Here is a 7,123-nt window from a genome sequence, read left to right as displayed (position 1 = left end):
ATCTGCGGCATGATTATATTGACATTAGATTAGAGGGTTGGTAAAAAAGGGTTTTTTTTTAAATTTCTAGAATTAAGGAGAGATGATTAACAGACGGTTACAAAGTCGTCAGCAGCCTGAAATTCCGGCACCGAATTGGGAAAGATAAGCTCAAGCCATTGCATGCATCTGTACATCACACATGAAAATTATTTCATATATATATATATATATGCACACATGAAAATTTTATTAGGAACTTCGTAACCTCCGCTATCAAAAGAGTTTTCATGAAACGGATTCAAATAATAGTGTAATTTTTTTCCCTCAAAATATGATGATGATGATAATTTATCACAACTAGAAAGAAAGGTCGTGACAGTGATTAAAGAAGGCAAAATTCAGTGGGGGCTACAAAAATTGTAGGTGTAGTTACAATATCCCTATATATAGAGAGAGCATGAGCAGAGTTGAAATGGGTTTTTGGGGTGTTTTTATTTTTCGTCTTCACCTCAGTTACAAAAATGAGTTGTGAATGAGAACTGAAAAACCCTAAAATTCTCCCTTGAAGGAGCTCCCTTTTACAATCCAAATCCTAGATAAGGTCTTCTAAGATACTCTTTTCAACTACGTTTCACTTCTATTTCTTCTTCCAACGTTAGTATAATTTCCATTGTTAAATATTAATGATATATTAATTATCAATTTTCTTTTTAATCTTTGTGATCTTCATTTTTTTTCCATTGTTTTGTTTTGTTTTGTTCGTAGGTTTGTTCTACAATTAAGAAAACCCGTCAGAGTTTGACATCAAATGATGAGGTTATAGTTTTGAACTTGGATTACAAAATTGATATTATATGTTACAAATCCAAAGGTAAGGTATGAGACTTGAATTTTATATATGAAAGTATTAATTTTTAGTGTGGGTTGAAGTGTGTTCATTATGTTTTCCAGTGCAATCATGCTCGGGGCTAGCTCAACCTACTAGGGTTGTAAAACATTATGATATGAATCGATTTATATGAAATTTGAGATATGATTATCCGAAGATTTGTATAAGATCTATGGATTTTGAAAAGAAAGCTTTTGATATATATAATGGATGTAGTCACAACTGCTCCAGATTTGAGGAATACTTTATATAGAAGGAGGAGTCGATTTTATAAGAGAGTTAGAAAACTTTGATAAGACTATTTCAGTTTCATGCGATCACCCATTTGTTAGTTGAGAAGCATGAAATTAAACCACCAAGTTCAAATTTTGGATTTCTTGATGGATAATTATTGAAATTTGAAACATCTTGATAATACTAGTGAATGTAACAATGAACATTCAATTTTTCATTCATATAATCACATGTTATATGTTATTCATTCATTATTTTTCTATGTTATTCCTCAAATAAACACAAACTATAAATACAAAATTATTATTTATAACCGTCAGTAAACACTAAAAACAAAAATTTATTAAAAATTCATTTATTTATAATAAAAAAATACAAAAAACATCTTAAAAGGGTTTGAAGTTAGTTGAAGTCAAAAAAACGCTAGTGAAAGTTTAGGGTGGGAAGAGAGAGCCGTCAAAGATAGATGGTGGTTGGAGGAAAGGAAAACAAAACTCTAGAGATGAGGGGGGAAAATCAATTTTTAAAACTTCAAAAGTTTAAGGGTAAAATTATAAGTTTTCAAAATTAGGGGAGGGAAGGATAAGATCAAATTATATTTTTTTAATATTACTGATGAAATGACCTTTTTGTCTTTGTAACTAAGAGCTAAAAGTGACAAAATTTGAATGATAGATAAATATTTAGATTTTTGGAGAGTTGAAGGTGGGACTTTGGGACAACATCAATCCTTGGGTAGGAATAAGTGCATCGGCCATTCCAATAACGATGAGGAGACTTCCATAAGACATTATTTATACCAAAGAGAAAGACCATTTATAACTTATTGTTGGGTAGGAATAATGTTGTAAGCTTGTTAATAAAGTAAAAGATGTTGAAAGAGTATGTGTGTATATATATATGACTTATTGTTTTAAATTAATCCAGATTAAGATAAATTGATTTATTATAAAATATCCAATAGCCCATGAAGAATTGATGTAAAAATAAAGGGTTCTAATATTCTCCACATATTATTATTGGTAATAGAAGATTATCGAAATTTTTTATTACTGATAAACCAACACTATAGTAAAAGATACTTATTAATTTTTTAAGACAAAAGTACCTATATTTTTAATTAATATAACAAGTAATATAAAGTATATTTTACAATAATGATACCCATAGATATTTGAGTAAAATAATATACTAGTATTCTTTTATTATCTCTAATTAAACATAATAATTATTTATATCTATCTATTTTTATCAAATGTTATTAAATATAGTAATAATTTTATACAATAATTCTTTAGGTAATTTATCTTCAATGTAATATTCTAATTTTAGTAAGGCCAAATGATTATTTCCCACCTAAGGTTTGATGCAGACCTAACTTTCCACCCGCAAACTATTGAAAATCTAAATATCCACTTATTTGTTAAATTTTATTATTACTGTCAAGAGTAAAATCATCATTTAGAAATTTTCTTTAAATTCATATGATTATCTTAAAGTTTTAAAATGTTAATTTTTGCCCCCTAACCTCGTATTTTTCAGATTTAAAAGTTGACTCCTCTCCCCCCTGAGTCTAGGGTTTTAAACACCCATATTTTTCCATTACAGTCGCCTCCCAAATTTTTAGAAAATTTTAGTTGCACCTCGATCTTCCTTTCTCTTTCTTTCTAGTGACGATTTGCCATCATCGATCAACGATCTCTCTTTCCTGCCTTGCCGATTGCTCTCCCTTCCTACTCTGGTTGTCTTTGTTAGAGATGAAGACGACTTTGTTTTCATCTGAGACGAAGACCATTCATCTTCATCTGAGACAAAGTTTGTTTATCTTTATCTGAGATAAAACCGTCGATGAAGACGATTAGAGAGGGGAGGGAGAGAGTCGACAACCAAAGATAGCAAATGGTCGTCAGAGATTAGAACTAGAAACTGAGGGAGAGAGAATGGGTGAAATTGAAATGTTTTAGAAAGTTGGGGCGCGACTGTAATGGAAAGAAAATGAGAGTTTAAAACCTATACTTGGGCGGGCGATGTCAGTTTTTAAACTTGAAAAATATGAGGTTATGAGACAAAAATAAACGTTTTAAAACTTTAAGGTAATTCAAAATTTGTGTTTAAATAAAATTTCTAAAAAATGATTTTACCCTTAACAGTAACAGTGAAATTTAATAGATAGATGAATATTTAAATTTTCGATAGTTAATAGATGAAAAGTTCAGTTTGTATCAAACCTTGGGTGGAAAATAGTTTTTTGATATTTTAATAATAAAATATTACCCGAACCAAACAGACTCTCATGTTATAAATCAAATTTTTAGTATAGGTCAAAGAGGCCCATTAGGATATAATGGAAAGATTAATTGGCACTCTATATAGAATAATATTATATATACCAATTTTAAGTGTACAAATAATACACACTTATATTTGATGTTGCATAATTGAATATTACTTTATTATTTATTTAAAATCATTTAATTATATAATAATATATATTAAATATATACTCATTTATTTATTTAAAATAGATATAAATAATTTTACTACTCTATCTAATGGAGGCTAGGTCCCCTCTTATGTTCAATTGAAAGAGTTGTCTCTGATTGGAGATAGCCAAAGAGAAAAGAAAAGGGAATTTCTAGAGCAATTGAATTCGACGGTATATTTGTTGAAAACTTTAATTAATTTGGTACTTCGAGTATTCATGTACATGGTAGTATTCAGTTTATATTATGTTAAATTTATTAACACGTGTTATAAGGTCAACTCACTTGATCTTAGAATCATAAAATAACTTTAGATTTATTTATCCATCTTTTGATTGAATCAAATTCGGACTTAAATAAATTATTTTTATTTTTGTCATTTTTTTCATATTTGAATTAAACAAATCATTTAATGAAAACATATGATTTGCTGTTATGGGCCTAAATCGTAGCACGGTTTTAATTAGTAAATAAGTAAATGGGAAAAGAAAGGGTACAAAAATTATATGAAAACAATATGATAAATGATAAAAAAAAATTTATAAAAAAATATAATAAAATTTAGAGATAAAAAAAATTATATAACATGTATTATGAGTTTAGTACAACATATTATTAATAATATATTTATAAAAATACGATAATAGCAATAAAAATTTTAGCACTTGTTATAAATCTCCCGGTTAAAATCAATATAACAATTTAAATGTAATGTATCTAATAAACTATTAAATTTACTATAACATAACATATAATTAAGATTTAATTATCATAAAAAATAATCATTTTATGAAGTTTTTATCAAATGTAAAGTATGTGATTAACAATTAAACAGGATTAAATTATCATTTCATGAACTTTTTTATCAAATTATCACAAAAATATTATGATTTGTTGAGGTTTGAACTAAGAAAATTAAACAAACGTGTTTGTGAGGTCCATGAAATACCTTTATAGTGTCACGTTCTCAGTAAAGCTAATACAATAGAAAGAGATGTAATGTCATCGTCCACAACTAAGAGATTGAACTTGAGATGAAAGGGTTTTGGTTTAAGAGATTGACACGTTTTTTTATCCATTATAATAAAAGCTTTAAATTTTTTTGACTTTAAGTCTTCACCAAGGTTGATAAGAGATGAGTTTATAGAATAATGTAATGTAAAAAACAATCAAAACTTACCTTTTTATAGAATTTTAAAGATGAAGAGTAGAGTTCGACAGAGAAGCATTGTCGATATAGTGAAGAAGAGCTAATGGAAAAACATTTTGCTATTATTAAGAAAGTTGAAAGCATTGGAAAACATAAGAAGTTAGGAATTTGGATGACGACAAAATTGAGTTTTTTATTTTATATAGTTATGACATTATAGTAATTAATTGAAAATGCAAAAGATATTTTTGTACTTTAAAATTAAAAAAAAAAGCATAAAACAACAAAAATACACGTTTAATATGAGAAATGTGTAAAATGTGTGTTTAATATATTTTGGGTTCAAAATTTCAAAATAAAGTGTTTAAACTGTAAATTAAATGGGAATGCGAATTAAATACAAATAATTCGTGTTTTTACTAACTAGGTAAATTCTCTCAGGTTGTCAAATCTTGATCAAGGACAAGTTCATGCACATTAAAACCATAACTTCAATCATATATTGAATCGTCCATTAATATAAATGAAACACGTCATCACAAACAACCTTTGTATAACTATCTTATACTCTGGTTATAGTTTTTAATATTTATTGACATTCGTTCTAGATCTCAAATCTAAACAAATTAATATATATGAAACACGTCATCACAAACAACCTTTGTATAACAATCTTATACTCTAGTTATAGTTTTTAATATTTATTGACATTCGTTCTAGACCTCAAATCTAAACAAATTTGAGTTAATAGATCCTATCTTGACTATTGTTATTTTCACATAGGAATAACTTATGACCAAAACTTATACACCATATGAGAAATATGTATCTATATCAGATCCAATCGTGATATCTTAAGTCCAAGGATCAATGGTACACTAGTATGATCCTATGATAAATCATTGATTACTTATTAAATGTCTATGTGATTCATCATAATTTGTTACGTCTAAAAAATAGTCCTTTAATTGTTAATTCATACTAATGCTTGCATGATATGACTTTCATTTTGCCCACACTAATATCATTTTATGATATTCAATGGAGATATTTAGTATATTTACTATGAGATGTCATTGCTCAATATACATCACGTATGTAGGAGACACTTTGATGATTTGATATTTTGAATATCCATATCATCTAGACACTTCATAGACATTCAATTTATTTATTAAACAAATAAATAAATCAACAAATAAAATTGAAGCAATGTACGAATGTGAAGGAAAAAAACTCTTTCTTCTGTTATTATATAAATATTATTACAAGATTAAATACCTTGAAATTGACAATACAATTGGTTCCTTGGGCAAACACTAACACTCTTGTCATGAATGACCATCTTTTTCCTTTTCATGGTCATATTAAAACCCTAGGGTATAACTATCTTTTCACTTTGTGAATGGTTACATATCCCTTATGTATGGTCATCCGCTATGACCTACTTTATGTGTCACAGATGATTATATGTGTGCTTTGTATAAACATCCACAGTCGTTAGAATTCCCATCATTTGGGTGTATGGGCTACATGACTTTATACACAATTGTATGTGACATAAAATTTGTAAAGTACATGTGCATCTAGAATGCTATATCACGATTATTTTATCTAGTTTTTCCATATCAAATACATCACACTTTTTTCATACAAGTTCTAAAGCACCGATAATATCTATAAGAACATCATGACATGTTGAAGTCATGGAAACATTACATGATGATATATCATTTGTATACTCAAATTGTGTATCAAAAGTATATACAATAAAACTATGTGTACACACTTTTGATATACAGTTGATGTATTATCATATGATTAGATCCAATTATATGATGACACATCACCTGTGTAACAACCTATCTTTAGAACATAACCCTAGGAGTAATTATTTGGGATGATGTGCCATACATGTTACAATAATTTTTATACATATGCATTATGACAAAATTATTTCATGACATACCTCGATAAATTTTTATTAAAATAGAAATATGGTTCAAAATGTCAAAAATGGAAAACATCACGATCCATGAAAACATGATGATGATAATAATAATAATAATAATAATCTCGACTACATAACTAATAAATAAAAAGAGCATCTACGATGGTGGCCAAGCCATCACTGAGTTGATCCACTAGTCTCCACGCCCACCCTGTCCTCACGTCTACCTGCAAACAAAACAAACGCATCAGTTCTGAAATATCCTTTAACAACCCAGTTGCTTTATGTTAATATACCTTAGTGTCCTAGATGCTTATCAAGTGGATGTCTCATATGCCTTTTACGATAAATAATTTATCACTTATAATGCACTCAGGTAGGATGTCCTAAATGTCCTTTACACTTTATCGAAAACCAGGATGGACATCCCAAAT

The 7,123-nt window shown here is 28.0% G+C and overlaps 1 long non-coding RNA gene across 1 annotated transcript; it reads left to right on the top strand.

Moving 5' to 3' along the window:
- Positions 1-291: 291 nt before the first annotated feature.
- Positions 292-1,326, top strand: LOC123199880. The gene is made up of 3 exons (XR_006498456.1): positions 292-636; positions 748-858; positions 934-1,326. It is a non-coding gene; the product is annotated as an uncharacterized LOC123199880 (long non-coding RNA).
- The last annotated feature ends 5,797 nt before the right edge of the window (positions 1,327-7,123 follow it).

The sequence above is a fragment of the Mangifera indica genome, chromosome 17, assembly GCF_011075055.1.
Source record: "Mangifera indica cultivar Alphonso chromosome 17, CATAS_Mindica_2.1, whole genome shotgun sequence".
NCBI lineage: Eukaryota > Viridiplantae > Streptophyta > Magnoliopsida > Sapindales > Anacardiaceae > Mangifera > Mangifera indica.
This window is presented reverse-complemented; position numbering and strand designations above follow the sequence as displayed.